General features: G+C 38.5%; 1 long non-coding RNA gene across 2 annotated transcripts; it reads left to right on the top strand.

Annotated features, from left to right (window-relative positions):
- The first annotated feature begins 561 nt into the window (after nt 1–561).
- On the top strand, nt 562–23,135 carry LOC134474594 (uncharacterized). 2 transcript variants are annotated; one of them, XR_010045457.1, is made up of 3 exons: nt 562–2,744; nt 2,974–3,792; nt 16,239–23,135. It is a non-coding gene; the product is annotated as an uncharacterized LOC134474594 (long non-coding RNA). The 2 variants fall into 2 exon arrangements; XR_010045456.1 differs by having other exon boundaries at nt 562–3,792.
- The last annotated feature ends 864 nt before the right edge of the window (nt 23,136–23,999 follow it).

Genomic DNA, 23,999 nt, shown 5'->3' with positions numbered 1-23,999 from the left:
CGAAATCTCCACACTGATTTCCACAATGATGGTACCAGACTACACTACCACCAACAGTGGAAAAGGGTTCCATTTTTCCCACAGTCCCACTCGCATTTGCTACTGGTTGATTTCTTGATGTTGGCCATTCTTTCTGGGGTGAGGTGGAATCTCAGTGTCATTTTAATTTGCATCTCTTGAATGACTAGCAAGGTTGAACATTTTTCATACACATATATTTTTTCACATATTTTCCATTTGTATTTCTTCATCTGAAAAGTATATATTTATCTTAGATACTCATTTTTGGATTGAGTTTTGATTTTGGGGGATCTGATTTTTTCAATTCTTTCTATGTTCTAGGTAAAAGTCCTTAGAGGGCAGTTCAGTAAAATTTTTTGTCAGTTCATGGGTTTTCTTTTCAGTTTGTTGGTGATGTGCAGAAAATTTTTTAATATGAAGAAATCCCAATTGTTGATTCATTGAAGTACTTCCTGTGCAGTTTGTTTTTTGCTCATGAACTCTCTGCCTACCCCTATGTCTTACTAGATTTCTATCAACTTTCTCTCATAGTGTTAAATATTGAAACAGTGTTTTTGTTCAACTATTTAGACCTTTGATTCATTTTGATTGTAGTTTACTGCATGGTGATAGACATGGATCTAGTTTTAGTCTCTGGCATAGTGGAAAGCCAGTTTTTCCAAAACCACTTATTAAAGGAATTATCTTCCTTCCAGTGGACATTTCAGTCTCTATCTTAAAGATAAGGTGGCTTAGTGTGTTTGGAGTTGTGTCTGCATCTTCTAATGTGTTCCATTGGTCCTGAGGTCTGGGCTTTTTCTTTTCTTTTCTTTTCTTTTTTTTCTTTTCTTTTTTTTTTTTTTTTTTTGCCATTAGCATGCTGATTTTATCACCGTAGCTTTGTAGTGTAACTTCTAACCAGGGACTGTGATGCGTCTTGCCTTGCCTTCGTTGCCCAGGAGTGCCTTTGATATTATAGATTTCTTCTATTTCCAAATGAATTTCAGGAATGTTTTCTCTAGACCTGTGAGGTATGCTAATAGTATTTTGATCAGGATTGCATTAAACATGTATAACAGTTTTGGGAATATGGTCATTTTCACAATGTTATTTCTTCCTATCCAAGAGCAAGGGGTATCTTTCCATTTTCTGGCATCTTCAGTCTCCTTTTTAAGAGTGCTGTAATTTAAAATGTATAAATCTTTTATTTCTTTTGTTAGATTGATTCCTAAGAATTTCATTTTTTGAATACTATTGTGAAGGGTATGGTTTCCCTAATTTCTCTCTCAGGATGTTTGTGGTTTGTGTGCAGGAATGCTATTGATTTTTGAGTGTGGAACTTGTATCCCACCATGCTACTCAACTTGATTATTTATTCTAGAAAGATTTTGTTGGAGTTTTTTGCATCTTCTATGTAGAGTATCATGTCATCTGCAAATAATGATAATTTAACTTTTTCCTTTCCTATCTTTTATTTCTCTCTCCTGTATAATTGCTCTAATGACTCTAGAACTATATTGAACAAGAGTGGCAATAGTGGACATCCTTGTGTTGTTCCTGATTTTAGGGCAAAATCCATTTCCATTTTTTACCACTTAGTCTGATATTGGCTAATGGTTTGTCATAGATGGATTTTATCAGATTGAGGTAAAAACCATCTATTTCAATTTTTTGTAGGATTTTCATCATGAATGCATGTTGGACTTTAATTACAAGCTTTTGCTGCATCTATTGAGATAATCATGTAATTTTTGTTCATGTGATGTGTTGTGTTTATTGATTTCCATCTGTTGAATCATCCCTGCAAACCTGGAATGGATCCCAAAAGGTGATCACGTATGATCTTCTTGATGATTTGCTGCATTCTGCTTGCCAGTATAATATTGAACATTTTTTTAGGTTGAGTGTTCTACACTGGAGCCAAGAAGTCACACTGATAATAAGAACCAGGGCTGCCTTGAAAAGCACCACAGCCATCCTCAGTGATGGAGGTCCCGAGGTCCTCCGATGATATGAACAGTTTAGTACATGACACAAAGCCAGCATGACAAGTTTCTCCTGGAGATTAAACAGCACATGTCTTCCCCTCTGGAGCCAGGAAGTGATTCTTGATGTAAGGACCAGAGCTCCCCAAAGTGAATAACAGCCACTCTCACCAGCAAGGTCCCCAGCTCCTCCAATGATGATGGTTAAACTACACTGGAGAAGCTAGTCATGACAAGCTCCTCCAGGAGAACTAACAGCTCAAACAGCAACACTTTGAGAAATCCACAATGCTTCACTCATCTTCTCTACATCTCTATGCTGGCAACTTTCCTCAAATGGAACATCTATGCTCAGCACCATGCTGATTTAATTCATCTGGCTTTAAGTTGGCCACCAGTTTTTAATCCATAACAAGAAGATAACTAAGATAATCATAATTTCTTTTAGTTCATTGAAAAGAATGGTATAGTTTGATTAATTTTTCAGATCTGTATCTTTTAATCTGAGCAACTATTTTGAAGATAACAGTACATAATACATTAACCATTGTTAATATCGATTATTGTTATGAAATTCCCTGTTATTGTTTTTATTGGTTTTTTTTCTCTTTAAAATAAAAAAAACTAGAAGAAGATTGTAAGAAGCATGTTGCCTTGGCCCTGTGGAGGGGTTTGTCCAGGACAGAACTAGAAGAGAAGTTCTACATAGCACAGTGTCCAGCAGAAATGCCCTTTGGCTTGGATCTGCAGATAGCACAGGTAATCATTTCACAATCCTGATGGTAGGATCTGTGCTAAAACAAATCTAACATAGTTGAGGACAAACAGAGGCAATCCAAGAGATGGACAGACCTGGGTTATGGTTATGTCATGTGGGTCTCCACATAAACTATACCGAAAATCAACCCTATCCTTGGACTTTCTAGTTATACAAGCTAATTCATTTGTTGCTCCGGCCAATTCAGAGTGGAATTTCTGCCATTTTCAGGCTGAAAGGAATATGTCTGATAGACTTCTGGATAGTTTCATGTGAATGGCTTGAGTAGGGGCTGCACCTCCTCCTAACACTGTGGTGAGTCTTTGAAAGCATTGATTTATTATCAGTTTTTTTTTAAGCAAGGGCAGTTAAAACATATTAACAGGAAACACATCTATAAAACGTTCTGTTTTCAACAGATGGCATTCATAATTTTAAGATAGGCATGTGTATATCATCAGTTTTGTTTATTTCCCAACCTCAATGTCCTGTATGATTGTAATGACAGTAAACAAAGGTTAACCTCATACTATGGCTATCTACCAGCTACCCTAATTCTCACCATTAACTTCTTGTGGTCATATAGAACCTATGTGATCAGAAAGCATAAATTACTATAGTGCTTGATTGATTGTGTCAAATTGAGACATTTAGAACTTAACTAAATAAGCTTAGCAATTTTACACCCTAGGATGTAGAGGACCCACCCTAGGGTAGCTCATCTCTGGGACAGTATAAAAGGGAAGGAGGAATGGATGAGGTGCCATTCTTTGGAGGAGCTCCAGTCTTCACCTTCAGCTAGAATATCATCTTCTGGCTTCCAGTGAACACTCTTAGGCTTCTTCCTTGAATCTTTCAGCCTTCCAGTGTAGACTTTTCAGCCTTCTGGTGTAGAACCTTTAGCCTTCTGTCACAGACCTATTGGGCTGCTGGTGTAGACTTGCACAAGACACAGGGATGAACTCCATCCGGACTGTGGATTGAATCCTTCGGCCTCCAGCATGCAGACACCCTCTGCAGATTCCTCATCCAACTCTTTGGCTGACCAGGGTGAGCAAATCTCGTAATTTTTTACACATGTGTCTATTTTGTGTTATATCTGTTTTCTCTAGTAAAAACCTGACTAATATAATTACTTTATCAATTTGAATTGGTGTATCAACATTTTCCCTATGAAAGTATGTTCTAATTAGATATATGGCTTTTTATGTCAAAGAACATATTCAGATGGAAATATATACATTCATGTGAACTTTTAAAAGTAAATATAACAGACTTCTCTGGTATTAGCCCAACAACAACTCAGCCCCTCATAAACAACTCCTCAGCTATACATCTGCCACATGTGTATGACATGCTTGCCAACACATGAGGCTCTGGCTCAGAGATCAGTGATCAGGAAGGTGGATGGTGCAAGAATGAAGCTAATGCATAAAAGGAGAGACCAAGAGAGGCTCACACACAGAGCAGGACAGCGGCCCGGTTCCTAGGGGCAGTGCTCCACACACTAAGGCCCACCCTCCTGCCCAGGGGTTCTGAGAGAGACTCTCCATAGCTTTCCAACAAATTATGGGGATTTCCTCCATAACCTGGCTAAAGTAGATTTTTGCGATCTTAAATGGAAATTCTTAATTAAAATACATAATTTGTAGAAGTTTATCCTCTCACTTGTATATTATGGATTTTAGCTCATAAATGTTATAGAAAACTCTAAGTAACTTTTTTTTTCTGATCTGAGCACATACATTTTTACTATTGCCTGAAAAATAATTTAAAATATAAATATATCCTCTGTCTTAGTTACTTTATGCTCGTCGCTGAGACAAAATACCTGAAGCCCAAAGTTGGGAAAGGAAAGGTTTATTTCTTACAGTTTTTGGAGATTTCCCTCCACACTCAGTTGGCTCCAAGACAGGTAGGCATGGCTGGGCTGCAGTTCATGGCAGCCGGCAACAGCAAACTCGAACCAGCAAAGAGAAAGACACACCTTCTTCCTGCCATTACATCACATCCTGGCTCCACCCCTATGTGGCCATCTACCCAATGTGGGTGGAGCACTGACACCATCAATCCAAGCACTATACAATGAACCATCACATATGAACAATGCAAACTCATGAGGCCTGGGGGACACAGACATAAACCATGACATCCTCTGACTTTCTCAATAGTAATTACATTTTCTAGTTAGTTATGGAGGTTGTGGTGACTAAAATCAATGCATTTGAAAATATTGAACTTTTAATTTTTAATGGTCTCTGTATTTAAATGATGCTTCCACATGTTGATGTTGTTTGCCAGAAAAAAATTTTTTATCTGTTTTTAACCTTGATTAATCTACTAGAGATTCATTTATTAGAAAGAGATAAACTTCTTCAATACTACCCTATCAGCAATACATTTGAATCTGTTTGATAGTGCTACTGTAGTAAATTTATACAGACCAGGAAGTTTAAACAATAGAAATGTGCTTACCTACTTACTTACAATTCTGGATGCAGACGTCTGAAACCAAGGTGTCAGAAGAGCTACTTTCCACCAATGCTGCTTCTCTTCCAGGTTTATGGATAGCTGTCTTTCTCTCATATCATGACATCCTCTGTGCCTGTCTGTGTCTAAATGTCCTCTCTTTCTAAGGACATTAGTCACACTAGATTAGACCCCTCCTTAATAACCTCGTTTAACCTTGAAGCTCCTATCTCCTAATACAGTCACATTGTGAGGCATTGAAGTTAGGACTTCAACAAACTCATCCTATGGCAACATTCAATCCGTATTTTCTGAGTGCTTCATAAGAGCTGTTCTAAGTGCTGGGAAAAATTCTGAAAAACAAATAGCCTTCTCACTCACCCTCACATAGTTCAAATCTTGAAGGGTATATTTTGTCTAGAATGTAATAAAAGCCTCTGTGACAGAGACCTCAGAATGGAATCGATGGAAGTTTCTTCCCACGTGAGAGCCCGAAGGTAGGCAGCTCAAGCCTGCAGGCTGCTTGTGCCATCTACCCAATGCCTCCTCTCTGGGCCCAGGGCTGCTTCTGCAGCTCAGACTATCTCCTGTTCTCCATGACCAGCAGGAAATACAAGTGGGAAATGCACACGCCTTTTAAGGGTATAACCTGGAAGTCCTATATTTCTGTTCATATCCCCTTGAGCAAAAAAGTGTCACAAACACACAACTGGCTACAGCAAAGCTAAAAGTGTGTTCTTGAACTGAGTCTTCATGAGCCTGTCTGAAACAGGTACTATGGATAAAGAGAAGTGGCTATTAGCAGGCAGCTTGTGGGAAGAGAAGCTATAACCACGATTCTATGTAGAAAAAGACACTGTGTATAGAGGCAGCAAAGGCAGGGACAGAGAAACAGATGGGAAAAGATGGAGATGCACAGAAAAATGGAAACCAGAAACCAAAGACCCGAGAGAGGAAGCAAATGTGAAAGAAGCTCTTTGTATCCTTAAAGCTCCCTCATGTTATAGCAGCATTTTCTTATTCTTTCTTTTTAAAACCCTAAATTGCTTATAAATTCAGGTTTGGGTTTCCTTTCAAAGTAGTTTTTCTATTTACAGTGCTTACCTACCTGCCAAATGAACACTGGCTTTCAACCAACAATTCAGAACATCAGGTCTTACTGTTTATTCTTACTAGAAAATAATTGCTGCAGTAGTAAGTGGGGAAAAATCATCTCTGTAGTTGCTTGATAATATACACTCATATTTTAGCTATGAAACTGCAAAAGAAAAATGTATGAGAAAGAGAAGTTCTATATAAAAGATGCTGAAAGTTGTGGATAGGATTTGCCAAACCTGGTAAACGCTTGTATGTTTTAGTAAATCATCCTTTTAGAGATTATTCCTCATAGAAATTCCACATATTAAAATTTCTGTATAAGAATTATCTCGTTTTCTGACAAGTGTTTTTCTATTTAGTGTGATAAACACATGCAGAATGTTCCCAACCAAAATTTGATCTCCCAGTGGTTGCAAAAGCTATAAAACTCAGATAATCTTGCAAAATTTTTAAAGAGAAATTTATTTATTTTACATATTTCCTAGATAAGTTTATAAATGACATTTCTCAAGATAAGTGTAGTTAAAAAAAATTGGAGATTTAAAAATGTGTTCACTCTGCCTGTATTCGGTGTCAGTGACAACTCATCTGAGAGTATTGTTTTCTGTCTGTGGATGCTCGGGACTGCCCCAGTTTCCTTTGGGAAACTATTTTGGCTGAATTGGAAATACTCTTGCTAAATGATAAATTTAAGTGCCTGTCTCTAACTATAAATGAGAAAGGAGTGTTGTAGCCTCTTTCCATGAGGCCTTTTCACTGTGCAACCAGATGGAGCCAGAAGATCAGCCTCTGACAGAAAGTAGGTCAATTTAAAACTCTCTCCTGGGAACTTAACTCTTGAATAAAATTTAAAAAAAGAATTGATATTTGTAGAGTTTACTTGTTTCTGCATTGGTATTATCCTCACAGAGCCGATACCTAAATCTCCAAAGGTAATGAATTATATTAATTCACATATTATACTATTTTCCTTAGGTTCAGCTGACTTGGTTTCCATTGGTTTCCAGTCCAAAAGCCCTAACTTATTAATTTCCTATCTACTGATTTATGAATTCATCATGCTTAATTATGCCTCAAAAAAGAATAGAAAAACTCAACAAGCTTAAACCTATGAAAGAACTTATGTAGGGAGAACCAAGTGACTAAAGGAGAAAACCATGAATAAAGCTGTTACAAAGTTTTCTCATATTTTTGAAAAATCTTCTTCTTAAGTATTGTAATTGTTCCCAAACGAAAAGACAAAATCATCAAAAAGTCACAGAAAGAATAGTTCAATTTCATCAGTAACCAAAAAGATATGAAACTGAAAGATACTGACATTTCCCTGTAAAATTGAAAGTGAGTTAAAACATCAAAACTGTCAAAAGGATAAGGTGATGGGTATTTTCATAAACTTCTGGTGGGTGCTGAAATGAGTATGAGTTTTCAGGAAAGCAAACTGGCAATATGAAATAAGAACCATCAAAATACTTATCTTGTGCTAGACAGGGAAGCAGAGTTGCTCTAAAAGCTGCAGAATAAAGGAGATATTATATTAATAGAACTTACACAGTTCACTTCCCCACACAAGCTAAGGAAGTGAAAAACCAAATTGCGGGAAATTTGAGAGAATTGTAAGTCATTAGGCTAACTTCTATCACTGGAGTGGATAGATAACCAGTGCAGGAAGAATCTGAGCTACTGATGTGGATTCAGATGTTTGATTTCCCAAACAAGATTTGCAAGAAGTCTCAGGAAGTCATTGCTCCTGATGGATATGTCATCAGGCACCTGCAGCCAGGCCACAGTCCATCAACAGGGCAGCCATCAGGAGCAAGGCTGGATGCTAAGAGAAGAATCAGGATAACATGGATCCTGCCCTATTCTGACAACAAAGACCTGCACCAAGTAAAGGAGCCACTGCCTTGCTTTCATGCTCAACGCTTGCACAAGATCTTCTTTGGCCAACTCCTTCTCTAAACTGCAGAGAAAGGAATTCTGGGAAGTGTAGTTCCCAATTTAATCAAGATGACAATAAAACAATGCAACACCCCTACCTCTTGATCTTGTGGCCCCATTTCACAACAGGAATTGATTTTTTTTTTTTTTTTGTCTTTTTCCTTTTTATCGGTACCAGGGATCGAACTCACGACTGCCTGCTTGCAAGGCAGGCACTTATGCCACTGAGCTAAATCCCCAGCCCCTCAGGAATTGATTTTTTTTTTTTTTGTCTTTTTCATTTTTATCGGTACCGGGGAAGGAATTGATTTTTATAAGGTCAAAAATATAGTCAAAGATTAAATAAAAGCATAACTACTATTGCCATGCTTAAAACAGGGAACACTGGGAGCAAATATCAAAATGAGAATAGTAAAATAAATAGAGGTAAAATACAGGCAAGATTTTCATAAATTAACTCTTAAAGTACTTCAACTGACTTTTAATAACACAGTTATATCCTCATGATACAGAGGTTTAAAAGCCATAGAAAATTGTATCTACTCTAGAGTACAGTTTTGGAAATATCTTCATAGGTTTAATTTTATTTTTTGTACTTCCTTCTAATCCTTATTCATGCTTCACAAAAGAGCCAAAGTAATCCTTTAAAAATGGAGATCAGATAACGTGCATTTGTTGGCTAAAATTCCAGCCTGGCTTTCTACTCCAAAAGTAAGATGCTATCTGCCCGCAGACCACAAGGTCTTTCATGGCCCTGCCCTAGCCAGTAGTGCTAATTGTCTCGTACAGCTCAGGCCACACTTTGCTTTGGTCCAAGTATAGCACCGGTTAAGTCTTCTACCATAGAAAATTTTGATAACAGTTATTACACTAAAAATCCTCTTCCACCAGACTTCATTGGAAGCTTAGCCTGTGTCGCTGTCTGAGGACCACATCTAATGTGCCCCACCCCATCCAGCAGTTGCTCTCCAGTTCATTGCCCTGCTCATTTTTCTTCATTAATTAAAATTATTATGCTTTTCACTTAGCAGTCTCCCTCACTAGGAAGCAGGACCTACTGGAGCAGGGACTTTTATTCATTATTATATCCATGTCACCCCTAAGCTCTGTTTTCATTGAATGAATGAGTTCATGGATAGCTCTGTTTTTTTGAGTTTTTTTTTTACAGTAAACACTTTTCCTTGTACATTGAGGAAAAAAATGCACGAAAGGGACATATTTGAAGGTCAGTCTTGCATCAGAAGGAGTTATCTTCTCCATTGTCATATCTACTAGTAGTTATCCAGGCCTGATTGAGCTGCTTTGTTTCTCTTACAAGATCAAGTAGGAGTATCCGCTCTGCAGAAGGATTGAGGATTAAATGTTAATAAAACACAGAAATATGAAAAAGATTCTCCTGTTAATTCCTGATAGGTATGGCAGTCAGTGATGTGATAGATAATCCCATGATAACACTCTATGAAACACTTAGGGATCATGGAGTTTCAAACTTCATCTTTAGGGCCTACCTGTTTACCACAAAGCTCAGTGACCCATTCGGCCTTTCCCCAGCAACAGACCTGCTCTGCCCACACTCCGCCTCTGCTGCCTTTGTGTCCTATTCCTTCATGACCAATGTGTCAACACTCCTACTGGTTAATCCTGAACTTTTTTTAGCTTTTTGTTCTTCAGAACCTAAGAAAATATCAACTATCCAAGCAATGCAACTGCCTGTTTTCTTCAAATAGGTCCCTTGGTTTTAAGCTGTCTCAAGAATAGCAAAATGTTATCTTCTTTCACCTTAGATTGCCATTTAATGTCCTGCTCTTAGAGTGCTCCTTGAATACTAAGCCTGAAATTGGTCAGGTTATAGTGCTTAACTGATTTCACCTTCTCCATCCAACAAAAGTGGGAGACAGGACTGCACACGTGAGTTATCTGTCAGTTCCTGCCCTCTGCCAGGTGGCTGATGCAGAGATGAGCTCACTTGAAAGAAGACAACAGAAAGAGAGCAGCCCCTATTACCTATGGCCCACCGGGTGATGTAACTTAAATCTCTGGGGAGGCTGACTCTTTCTTTTGATGATAAGGAAAAATTTTGTAGACCAGAAATGAAGCATCAAAGTAGAGCTTTTTAAATTAAACTTTATCAGAAAATAGAGTTCATATGTGGACTTATTTCTTAAAATCGTACTTTGAGAATTTTCTCTAAGATAATATTTCTAGTATCATCCATGAAAAGCCTCTAGTGCTGTTCTGTGATTGATGGATTTGACTCTACTCATGAACAGGAATTTCAGTGAAAGCAGCTAAATCAAAAACTTTATGGCATGGAACTTAGTAGCCTGGCCAATTCTGCACTAATCTGATTTCTGTGAGCTCTAGAGCACATGAAAACTTTCTGTGTGACAGATCCCTAGACTCTGAAACTGACAGCTATTTTGCTAGATTTTATGGCTATAAGAATCTTGGTGTCAGTCTTACCTATTTTTCACATTTTCCCATTTCTCCATAAGGAAAGCAGATAATCATGAGGAAGCAGTCACCTACTCAACAGCTCACGGCGTTCCCAGCCAACCTTGTGTGTCAACTCAGCTCTTTCTCTTGTTACCTCTTCTTCAAAATCTCTCTACTATTTTCACACCATGATATTTATCTCCACTATCAAAACTCTACTCGTCCTAATTTTGTCTTTGCTCTCAGAATGGTCTTCGTGTATGTAGAAAACAGAACTGTCTGAGAGTATTCTTGTCATTCCACCACAACTATACAAAACTACTCTAATTGAGAAACAACTTTTCCTCTTTCTTTCTAATACCAGAGGACTCCTTAAAGTTTATCACATGCCAGGATATATGTCACCAGCATAAGCACCTGCCTGGCAAGCACAAGGTCCTGAGTTCAATTCTCGGTATCTAAAAAAGAAAGCAGTAGATCACGCTGTGTTGGGCATCCACGCAACAGTTCACAGAGCCCCGCTTCTTGATTATTCATATGCTGGTGTAAACCTCTCCTCTTGAGGGACAGTTGGAGTTCGTGACTTGCTCCTTCTCAATTGAATATACAAACATTGACAGGAGTCACTTCCAATTTTAGGTTACAGGATTGTGACTTTGATCTCAGATGCCCCCTAGGTCTCTCTCATTCTTGCTTCCTCTGGGAGGAGCCAGTTACCATTTTGTGAAGTTTGTGTTCCAAGAGAAGTGATGTGTCTGGTGATGGGCTGCAGGAAGCCAACGTCCTCAACCCATGAAAAACTGAAGCCTGACAGCAAACTGGCTTTTAGACCCAGAGTAGTTTGAGTGGAGTCTGTGGAGGAGGCCACAACCCAAGCAAATAGTCTGACCATAGACTCATGAGAGACATTGGGCCAAATGGATCTGAGCCCTGGAGCTGAGCTAAATTTTAGAAGAATTTAGTAGCAAGCAGTAGATATCTAGTGCAACCTTCATTGGTGCTCCAGATCAGCGATGGCAAACCATTGAGAATTTTCAATGATACAAACAGCCCACTACGGTACGCGTGCCCCAGGTTCGCCACCACAGCTCTCACAGATCTTGTTCACCTGTTTCTCCCTATTCCATAGTTTCAAATCTTCCATCTCTATCCATTCCTTCTAACTAGCACTCAAACACGAGTGTGATATTTAAAAGAAGATCTTCAGTTGCGATTCCTTCTGCAACATTGCTATATCTCTGCCCTTCTCTTCGAGAAAGCCTCAGGTTGTCAGCACTTGCTGTCCCCACTCCCTTCCAGTCATTGCCCTCAGGCTCGTTCCTTTCTACACAGTCTTTAACCTCCTCAGTTCCACAGAACTTCTGTTACCAGTGTCCCCAAGGCCCCTCATCGGCACTTTTAGACCTTATTCCACTTGACATTTTTGTATTATTCTGGAAAGCCCATTCTTTTGAAAACTCTTTTTCTTCCTTTATAGCCCTTATTCTACACTCCCTGGTTTTCCTTTGCTGGCTCTTTATGCTCTGCCCCCGTAGTTGGTGCTCCTCAGAGCTCCACTGCAAGTTTTCTGTGCTTCACACTCTCTACAGTCTATGTAGGGAATCTCACTTCCTAATGAATCTCAGACTGAAACCTCCATCTCCTCCCTGAGCTCCAAACACAAAAGTCCTAAGTTTCCTTCTGCAAATATCATCATTAGCCATGATCCCATTTTCCATTTTCCTCTTATTCCTATTTTAGAATATAATATTATTACCTGGATATTATTTGCCTAGAAAAAATAGGAGAGTAATCAGCTTGACTCCCATCTGTCCATATATCCAATTGTTATCTATTCTGCATTCTTCTAGTTTATAATTCTTCCCATTTCTTTACATGCACAATACCACAGTTGTGGCCTAGGTTACCATCATCTCTTGCCTGAATAGTTATAACAATGTGGTAACTGATCTCCACTTCGTTAATCTCTCTAAAGTCAGAAGGATTATTCCTGAACACTTAAAAAATATCCACTCCCTGCTTAAAAGTGCTCAATATCTTCCTACTGTTCTTAAGATAAAGTCAAAGTTGTATGTCAGAGCTGTGAGATAGTGTGACTTACCACTCAAACTTACTTTACAAATGAGATACTTTTGAGAATGAAAAAGTTGTGCTGTTAATAACTATGAAGGCACAGGCATGTATACTGGAGAAAATGGGATATAAGATCACCTTATTTGTAAGGCCATGTGTGATCTATTATATCAGATACTGGAAATGTAGCTAGTATGACTACGGAAATGAATTTTCATTTTGTTTAACTTTACATAGTTTAAAGTTAATGGCTTGATGTAGCTAGTGGGTATTGAACTAGTGCAGTTCTGCAAAGCAGTGATTCTCAAGTGTGCCTCAGAGTGACCAACTGGGCTGGGCTTATGTTACAAATTTGAGTCCTCTCCTTCCACCAGGTTTCCAGTACCAAACCTCTAAAGTGGGTCTGAGAATTTGCACTCTAGCCTCTTCCCAAGTGAAACTGATGCTTGCAGTTTTTTACTTGCCTCCCCTCCCCCAGCGTGTTTACGCTGTCTTCAAGTTATCTGTCCATCCAGAATACAAATCTCTGTCTCATCTGAAGACCAGAGACAAAGACAAAGTTTACATTTTCACTCTTGATTGGTGTGAAGCCTGACCCAGCCAATTTTGTGTCATGATCTGCAGTATAATTCTGGAATCCTTCAAGCTCTCCAATCTGGAAGAGATTTTAGTTTTATCTTTGCATAGTCAAAAGGTTCACTGAAAGTTTCACTGCTCCTCTTCCCCCAGAAATGATTGTTTACTTGCCTTCAAAGGCTTCTATTGAAAAATAAAAATGCTGAAAGTTTTCAATAAAGGATTGAGCACTCTTTCCATACAAAATAATTTTGTTAGTTCATTTAGGTCTTGCTGTCGCATGTTCGTGTGTAAGGCTGTACTTTTAAAAAAGATATAAATGATCATTTCTACATGCTTGCTATACGAGTACAAAGAATGACTCAAGTATGAGTCAAGGAATCATTTTTACTCCTACTTTCCTTTTATAATCTTTCAAAAACTTCCTGTTTCTTGGCATAATTTCAGGGAAATTAAACTTGAACAAAGCTATTTCATCTAACAGTGCTGGAACAACTAGGTACTCACATGGGGGAAAATGGACCTCAACTCATACCTGATGTCATACACAAATAGTAGTTTAAGAGGGACTTTAGACCCAAATAGAAAATCTGTAAGTATAATGCTCCTAAAAGAAATTATAGGGAAATAGCTTTGCAACCCCAAGGCTGGCAAAGGTTTCTTTAGGGAAAATACAGAAAGCAGTAATCACAAAAAGAAAAAGAAAAAAAAAAGTAAGGTGATCTTTATCAAAATTTAATAATTTCAAAAATCACCATTAAATGATGAATAGAGAAGCCACAGCCTGGGAAGATGTGTTCAACACGGAGCTCTGAGCAGACACAGGCACTCGTAAAGAAGGGATACAATTTAATGCTGATTTTTAAATAAATTCCAAACATTATGCATTGTATTTCTCTGTGCACATGAACTTCATGGAAATTCAATAGGTGAGATTAGTCAATGGTTACAGGAATCAATTTTGGTAGCATGGAGGGAGGTGGGGAGAAAGGACCAGGAAGTGGCTGGATAGGGGTCTTCCCCCCTACAACAGCATGTTCTGTATTGCAATGGGGTGCTGAGAGGGGTCAGTCATATGCGTCAAAACTTATCAGCTTGTATGCTTAATATTTGTGTAATATGTAAATGATTAATCTATCCTTTTAAATGTTAAACAGCTTAAAATACCCAGTTAAGCTCTGTTATAACCATTGATCCTACTAACTCAACTATACTACTAACTGTAGCTATTACTACTGAACAATTGCTCCCTGGCAGGGCAGAGTAGATGTTTTATGTATGCTTTAATTAGGTAAAACCGTTGTTGCTATAAATCTTCTGAAATTCATTAAACATACCTGTAAATGTCTTTTAACTTCTATACTTAGCTATAATATGCTATAGGTTTGTTTCAGAAAATAACCGTTTTTAAACTCAATTTTGTTAACGCTTTCACCAACATCTGAGTCTCTCCCGTGCTTTCTTTCTTATTTAAGTCTGAAGCAAGCAACATGTTAATTCACTGAAATCTTCCAATCCATCACAGCCCATTTGGGTGCCATTTCCTCACTGAAGTTTTGTTTCTCCCTGCAATACAGTTTGTAGTTTTTCTCTGAACTATAGGAGACTTTTATTCTCTCAAGCACTACTTCCTTGATGTAATGGCCTGACTCTTCTTTTTTAGAGTGTAAATCATATAGGATCAGGAACACAGAAAGTAATCCAGTGCTGAAAGAAACATTCAGATATTGGGGCTGGAGATTTAGCTCAGCGGCATAAGCGCCTGCCTTACAAGCAAGCAGTCATGAGTTCGATCCCCGGTACTGATAAAAAGGAAAAAGACAAAAAAAAAAAAAAAAAAGAAACATTCAGATGTCAAAAACAATCTCATATAATGTGGTTCCCCTTTCCCTGAACTCACAGCATATAGAATACATGACAAAATAAAAACTTTAAATTGTCCGACTGAGATCTTACCTTGGTTGAAAAGAATAACAAGAAAGGTTGGGTGATACTTTCACTTTTAAATTCTTAGGGTTTTATGTATCATTCTCATGGCTAAGGTCATTTTATACATTAGAATCCTATACACGAGGAAAAGTTCAACAAAGTGAAACAAAGGAAATTAGTGAAGATAATTTCGATTTTATTGTTGAAAGGCAGGAGATTGGTTTGACAAGAAATATCTTTTTATGAATGGGCACCTACCACTTATATTTGGCAGAAAGCTAAAAGCAGCCTGCATTTTAATTTGTTTGCAGCAGTGACAAACATTTAGTCAATTTAGTAATAAGGACGTACTATGCTTGTATTGCAAAGACTAATTATATGGTTATGCATGATAAGAGAGGTTTAATATGTATTAAGGACAACCTAAATATATCTTAATTTTCAGATGTTTTGGGTTGTTATATTTTGTACACTATGACTGACACACATTACTCAGTCCTGTACTTTAATGACAATAATAAAAAATAATGCTCATAAGTAATGATTAATTACATTGGGTGTACATGAATTTGCTGGTTTTCCATATTCTACACATTAGTAGTCTTTCTCATTAAAAAAAAATGTATATCAAAGCCCCTGCCAAATAAGTAAATATAAAATTTAAGGGCTAATATGGTATTAAACAAGCTACAGTACCTTTAATATATTATGTATCAGATACTATAAGGTAATTAAAGGTTATACCGAATTTAAAGCCGCCAAAGGGTGGCTTCATGCAGTAGTGACGGATACTTGCAACAATATTGCGGGTGTAACGTTTTAAAAGAAATATCAGTAAGTCAGATATTAGATATGGAGGAAAGAGGGCGAAAAGAAACATTTATATTATTTTTACATTCAGTGAACATTCTTAGTTTACTGTAAAATGTAAATACAAATTTAAATTATTCCTGTCTTTTTCTTTTCTTTCTTCCTAGCAAAACTGGCCAGGAGGAAAAGCAAGCAGGCTGTTTCAGTTTGGATACAGAAGTCCCTTCGAAGCCTCCAGTCTGCAGAGGCAGAGCTTTGAAAAGGCGATTGGTCAATAGATGATTCCAGACAGCATTGGGAAAGACACAGAAAAGGCTTGCCAGTCTATTTATCCTCTTCGTGATGTCTTTGTCAGAAAAGTAAAAATGCTGAAGAAGCCCAAGTGTGAATTGGGAAAGCTCACGGAGCTTCATGGTGAAGGCAGCAGCTCTGGAAAAGCTACTGGGAACAAGGCTGGAGATAAAGTTCAAGGAGCTGATGGATATGAACCACCAGGCCAAGAGTCTGCTTAAAATCCAGGTTTTTAATAGTGATAAATAAAATCCTATGACAAAAGAAAAAAGGAAAGGGGATTGGATCGTGAGAGTGCGGCCCTCATCAGTGGATTCATCCACGGAACACGTCAGGGCTCATCGACGGCTAGGAGGTGGGGAGCAGTGGGCAGAAGACAGTCTTTGGGATGTGACCAGAAAGGGGTCCTTTCCCTCCTGGCTGCGCTGATGTGAGCCATGTCCTCAGTAGGCCCCTCCTACCAGGCCCCTACTACCAGGCCTTTTCTGCCTTGGGGCAAGCTGACCCTGGACTGAAACCTCTAAAAACCGTGAGTCAAAATAGGCCTCTCCTCTTTTAAGTTGTGGTGTTGAGTGTCTCAGAGGCAAGAAAGTGCCAGATAGAGGCCAGTTTTCCATTTTAAAGAATGTGACCTCAGGGTGTGAATTAAGCTCAGCAGTAGAGCGCTTGCTTGCCAACCACATGAGAGGCCCTTGCTTCAATACTGAAACAACGAAATTAAAACCCCTGTGGGTATCTTCAATTTTCTTTACTCTGTGGTGGTCAGTGCTCCTTGTGTAAGGAGGATTTTAGATCACTAATTTGTTAGTTTCTCATTTAATGAAATGTAAAAATTTGAATATTAACAAGGGGATACTTTTCTTTGAAGCACTTTCACAATTTTTAATTATGTATTAATGTGTTTGTTCTTTGTCTCTTCTTCTATTACTTTGAAAGCTCTCTGAGGTCAAGCACATTTACTTTAAGGACTTGCCAAGTGTGGTGGCTATCGATTGACTTTTGATATGTTTTTGTCCATTCAAGTAATTAATTGTAAAGTCTTTAAAAAGTGACCTTTCTACACACTGTTTAATGTCCTCATGTGGTCACCAGCAGTGTCTTCCTGCTATCTACTCATCTACCTATGCGTACACAGTCACCCACACCTCCACCACCCACATTTATCCCTCTTCTATATCCACCTATTCATTCATCTATCCACGCTCCAGCCAGCCATGCAGCCATAAACCCATCCGTCCATCAGCCCATCCTTCCTTACATTTCCCTAGACACCTAACTGGCAAAGGCAATCTTAAGGAAAGATTTCTGTTTGTTAATTGAAAAATAAATGTTCCCAGTGAAAGAATTTCCAGTTTAGAGATCTTCATTTCAGAACACATAGTCCGTAGAGGTAGCCACAGTTTTAGAGCCTGCTAGCATCCTTCAAACTCGTGTCCACGGCCAAGTCACTAGTGAAAGTATCCACAGGACTTACTACTTTGTGTCCATCCCCACCTAAGACCCTGGTTGCTGGTTAAAAACATTTTTTTTTTTGACAGAGGGAATGACAAAGCCCTTTCTCTTTCATAGAATTTATTTTTATCTTGTCATATGCCAGAGTTTTTAAACAAAATTCATTGTTATTCTTCTATCTCTTTAAACAAAACATGATTCCTTGGCTTCTTTCCTCTGTGCATGATCACACATTTAACTGCACAGTTGAACCAACACCTGTATGCTGAGGCCTTCTAAACCTGTATGTTGATCCCTGACTACTTCACACACCTTGAGACTTTCGTATCCACCATTTCTCATCAACAGTGGGAAGACATGGAGAGGAAAAGGAAAGAAAAAGTGAAGGAAGGGGCAAGAAAGCAGAGAGGAAAGACTGGTTGTTTTGTAGAATTTATTTAATTCCGTCTCCCTTGAAAACTATGCGAATATAGTAGAAAATTTTCATCTTCTGTTCACCCTAGGGATCTTGTACTCCTATCATCCTGTTAGACCGGTGTCGCGAGGAAGACTCCAAGGGCCTCGCTCTCATGTAAGAACAATGGGGTTTTTATTATTCCGTGTACACGGGGTCCTCCAAACAGGTAGAAACGGAGAACCCCTTACTCGAGCAGGGCTGTGCCTTTTAAGGCCTAAAACCGCAAAGCAAGCAAGCATTGTTACAGAAGCCAATCATAGCGGTTAGAGCAGAGCTGATGGTGAGCTGTCCTTAAGGGATTGGGTTTTTTAGTGGGGCAAGGGAGTGTCTCCCTAGAAGGGGTGGCATTTCTTAGGAATGGGCATTTGTCTCATGACTGAGAGATCTGTCTTAGGTTAAGACTGTTTGTCTTAACTGTTTAAGAACACTGGTTCCTGTGGGGGTGGAGCTGCACATACTTTAGCACCACAACCGTTCTATTTGTAGAGGGCAACAATGGTTAGCATATCGATTAGGTAAGATTTTACAATTCTTTACAGAGAGCATTGATCAACATATCAATCTTTTACCCAGAGTAAAAGGAAGACACACATTTACAGTTACAGGTATTACTATGATATAAACGAAGCTATTTTTGTGAAGAATGTACAATCTAATACAATCTGATGTAATTAACACAATTTGTGATGGGGCTTCTGGATAGGGAAGACCCAGGATGTCAGGAGCTATTACCTCAGGCCTTTGTTTTATGGCCTTTAGGAAGTTAAAACTTAACCTAGTTGGATTTGAAGGGAGAAGGGGGGGGGGCAGCAGATGGAACGAGCTTTCTTGGTCTCTTCAATCCAGAATTACTGGAAAGGGGCTGGGGATTTAGCTCAGCGGCATAAGCACCTGCCTTGCAAGCAGGCGGTCGTGAGTTCGATCCCTGGTACCAATAAAAAGGAAAAAGACCAAAGGAAAAAAAAAAAAAAAAAAAACAGAATTACTGGAAGAAGGCCACTTAGGTAGGCTGACATTGACTCACTTGCGGCACACACAGAAGATGGAGAAGATAACCTCACTCCCTTGTTCCTCCAAGTGCACAAGGCAGAAAGAAAATACCAGTGGGTCATATCCTGGAGGTTGGGACTGCTGAGGAATGGGCTAGTGGCCTTCCAGGAACCACTGGGAAGGGAGGACTTAGAACCCAGGGTGGGGTGTTAGAGAAAGTGAGCTGAGATTGGAGAGATGGGTGTGGAAAAGGAGTTGGGAGTGGACAGTGGCAGGCTCTTGATAGTGGGTAAAATAGACGTGAGCAGAGGGAAAGACACCCAACCCCTCAAAAGCACAAGTCTTCAAGATAAGCCAGCAAGACCCCTGCCACCTCCCATCAGTGAGAACCCGCAAGGGGAGCGGGGTGGAAGCTGGAAGCCGGGATTCCATCTCCAGGGCCACTGTGCCCTGAAAACCACTGCCTCTCCCAGAGATCCTGAAGAGGGAGGAGGGGACGAACTCTTGAGAAGTAAAGACAGGATTCCAATTTTGAAATGACCAATTAATAAACCAATTCTGACTGGAATTGTCTAAAAGGGACTCGTTCTACTGAAAGTAACTAAGCCACCTCAAGCTGGCATGATCTGACCTCCAGCTGAGCACAGTTTATAGTGATAAAATAGTATCCCTGCTTCTTGGAGATGTGGGTCTGAAATTGCTAACGTCCACACAAAAGTTATCCCTTGAAACATACGTTACCTTGGTGCAAATTTTATGTTGCATGGACTCTCTTTTGGATAAAATGAAATGCATATAATGTTGGGAAAATATTTAATACTGTTTTTTAACCAGTATCTTTAAAAAACTTAACCAAAAATCACATTTTCCCCAAATTTTTGCTCAGCAAAATTTTTAATAACCATATGATAATTGATGATGTGTTAATTAATTCTTTGTTTTGTTTGAACAGTATTTAGTTTGGTTCCTATTTTTGCTATTCTTAATTGCATCATGATCTATGTACCTATCTATCTATCTATCTATCTATCTATCTGTATTTCCTTTTCAGGCTCCCAAAGATAATTTCTTTAGAGTAAATGGAGCTTGTGGCTGAAATAATATGTATATTTTAATGACTTTTAGCACATCTGATTAAATTGGATTTGAGAAATGTTATGCTGCTTAAACTCCAATTGATAGTGCATGTGAATGACCCTTTTCTTACATCCTCAGCACAGGGGCTCTGGAAATGTTTAAATTCTCTCCAAAAATATCAGTATTATGAAAGCAGTAAGTGTTTGTATGCATAGCCAAAGTAGTTATGCTTCACAAAGATGATTAGTGGATAGTGGTCTAAAAGTCTCTTTGTATTCCTGCCAAGGTTAAATACAGGTCAGAACAGGCAGACCAGAGACAGAGCGCTGAGGAATGGTTGCCAGAGCCAGCATGAGGAGGCAGTGAGAAGCCACCCACTGGCTGCTCCCGTGCTGGGCTTCTTGTTGGCGTGATGGAAATGTTCTTGAATTAGACAGTGGTCGCAATCACCCAACTTCGTGAAAGTAGTAAAAACCACTACATCATACACTCTAAACGGGTGCATTTGATGGCATGTGAGTTACATATTGACAAACCTCATATTTAACAAAGTTAATGCAGTTGTTTTCAAAAGCATGGAGTATATTCCAGTTTGAATAAAAAGCACAAGATACACTATAAATCATTTTTATAAGGTAAAGGGAAGAACAGAGAACTCTAGACTTACTGATTCAATACTATTTTAAAGCTAATAGGGTCCCTGTGTGGTGTGGTTGAAACACTTTTTGGAGTTCCATGATGGTGATTATTTTGTATAGCTGTGTGGGTACTGCAGCGCAGTAAAATGTACTACTCAAATAGTGACTTTTACTTTTATGTGAATTGTATTTTAATGTTCAAAGAGTGAGAACAAATTTAGACTCAGTTCCTGTATACATCCACACAGAAACCTGTCTATCCAAATGGTTATGGTTATGGCACTTCACTCATAGTACCTCCAAAATGAAAACAACCTGAATGTTTCTGAGCTGGTGAAAGCGTTAGGGTTGCATATTTTAGTGGTGGACTATCACTCAGCAGTTAGAAGAAATGAAATGCTGACACATGGTGCATTGAGGATGGACCTTGACAGTATTATGTTGAGTGAAGAAAACAGTCACAGAGACCGCATGCCATGTAATTCCATTTACAGGAAATATTTAGAACAGGCAAAGTTAGAGAGATTGACAGTCAAGCAATGGCTGCCCCTTGGGGAGAGGAAAATGCTGAGTGATGATTAGGTGGGCCAGGTTACAGGGGTGACAAAGAGGCTCTCAAATTAGATGGTGGCGGTGATTCACCTTTGTGAATACACAAAACTCATTGATTTGTACATTCTAAAAGGATGAGCTATACACTAAGCCAAGCTGTTTCTCAAGAAAGCTATTGAAAAAAGAAATACTGACCAATAGTCACCAAATATTGGGACAAAGTCTGATACGAGATGAAATGTATAGTAGGAGAAAGCCTCTGTTAACACGACATGAAGAGAATTCCTCTTTCTCTTTCCCAACCTCCTCCAGGAGTTGTAGCCAGCGTTTAGCCGAGTCCTGAATTGTAACGCCTCCTTTGCCCATTTCTCAGGCTCGAGTGCGCATGTTACTTTAGATTATCTGCTCCTTCCTCTCCTCCTCAGGAACTCCTTGCTCTACCCTTGTGCCTACTGCAAAATGTTCTGCCTCCTTTCAGAGCCCATGTCGTCCACTTGTATTTTATGCAGTGATAAATTGCAAGTAAGACTTTAGTGCCATCTTCAGTGTTTGCTTTAACCCTACACTCTATTTAATATATATAAATGTTAAGGCATTCATGTTGGACAGTCATTGTAATTGTTGAGCCTGCCAGATGAGCATTTACCATTTAGGCTCTGGTTCTTGTTATTATTCAGTTTCCACTGCATGAAAGTTGTCTCCCTAGTTACAGTGTTGTTTGGGCCATTGTTTTGCCTCTGGAGCCTTTGGAGTGAAATCTTGTCAAATGTTTTACATTATAGTACTTCCTAATTCATTCAACAAACATTTATGAGCACCTACTATTGGCCAGACTCGTTTTGTTTATAACTAACGTTAAAGCATTCCAGATGACTCATTCAGTGTGAATTTTCTCTTGTAGATATGGTATTAACACTTCTGAAAAGTGAAAGGTGTTAATTTAGGTATATTTCTTCTAGCAGATAAACCAGTCTACCTGCTATTGAATGGCCTGCCAAAATTATTTAAGAAGAGCTTTGCTTGTAGTTTTTCTGTTGTATTCATAGAGCGCTTTTATTTTTCAGTTTTAAAAAAATTCTTACAAGAACCTTGGGAGTTGGGGGAGGCATTTATTTCCCAATGGTTCTTCTGTTGAGGAAGATACAGAAGTTAGAGCTTATAAGATGTTTCTTCAGTGGTGCCCAGGAATCCAGGAAATGCCATATTCCTCTAGAATTCTCCAGAAACAAACAAAACTGATGGCCAAGTCTCCTAAGAAACTTGCATCCGATTCGAAATTGCCTTTCATGAAAGAACCCCATCTAGATATTTGCTCAATGAGACTTGAGTTTCTTCTAATCTCCGTATGTCAGTGTGTACACTGACTGAGGTGAAAATGAAACTGAATCTTTTGTCATTGTTTGGAATGAAAGTTGGTCAATTCATCTGTAAGGAATAAAAAAGTGAAAGGAACCTCTGCTGTTTGGTGAGACAAATTTGGAAATAACTTTTTTGTTGGTGAGACTTTCACAAGAGTTTCTTTTGGCTAAAAATTATACATGAAAAATACACCCATTTAAAATGATAATTTCTGTAAAATCATATATAATAAAAACCAATGAATCAGATTCTTCATCTGTTGCAGCAGTTTTGAGTTTAAATGTTGCCCAAATGTTTTATTTGGAACCATTTTCATTGTTTCTCACTTGTATTGATCACTAACTATACACCAAGAACTGTTTTAAGCAGTTCATGAGTATTAACTTAATTGGAGCTCTACCCAGCACAGTGCAACATAACATAATGTGACATGACCTAGTGTGACATGACTAACATAAATGTAACATAAAAATAGTCTGCCATTTTATAAATGATGAAATCAAAGCGCAAAGAGGTTGAGTATTCATTTATTTATTTGTTGCTAAGGCCCAAACCCAGGATGTCACATATGCTAGGCATGTACTCTATTCTGACCTACATGCCCAGCCTAAGAATGAGTTCTTTTTTTTATTTAAGGACAAAAACAACAACAAAACAAAACAAAACAGAAAAAAGGTAGAAATAATACAGAATTACAGAAAAATAAACAGTAAGAAATCACTAGTTGATAATTGTCATCTTAGAAATAGTTGTTCAGGTTTCAAAATTAAAGCACACAAAGTGACATTCAAATAGTAACACTGCCAACTGTTCTGTTCAATGATCCAACAAGAACTTAGTAATATGGTTATCAGCCCTACACACTTGTTTTTTTATCTTAAAGAGGGTAACATTAAAAATACCAAAACAGAACAAAACAGTTCATAAGAAACAATTTAAAGCAATATGGATTTCAAAGCAAGTCCACTGGAGATCTTCACTGTCTATCTTATTGTCTCTAGTTTTCTTCCAAATAGTTGTCCCCATATTCACACACATTGAATACATACTGCATATTATACAATTAATCAAATCACTACAGGATGATGAAGGCTTTTTAGGTCTTCAAGATC

Source organism: Cavia porcellus, unplaced genomic scaffold, assembly GCF_034190915.1.
Source record: "Cavia porcellus strain 051 isolate PalLab524CR breed Dunkin Hartley unplaced genomic scaffold, mCavPor4.1 scaffold_2, whole genome shotgun sequence".
NCBI classification, from domain to species: Eukaryota; Metazoa; Chordata; class Mammalia; order Rodentia; family Caviidae; genus Cavia; species Cavia porcellus.
This window is presented reverse-complemented; position numbering and strand designations above follow the sequence as displayed.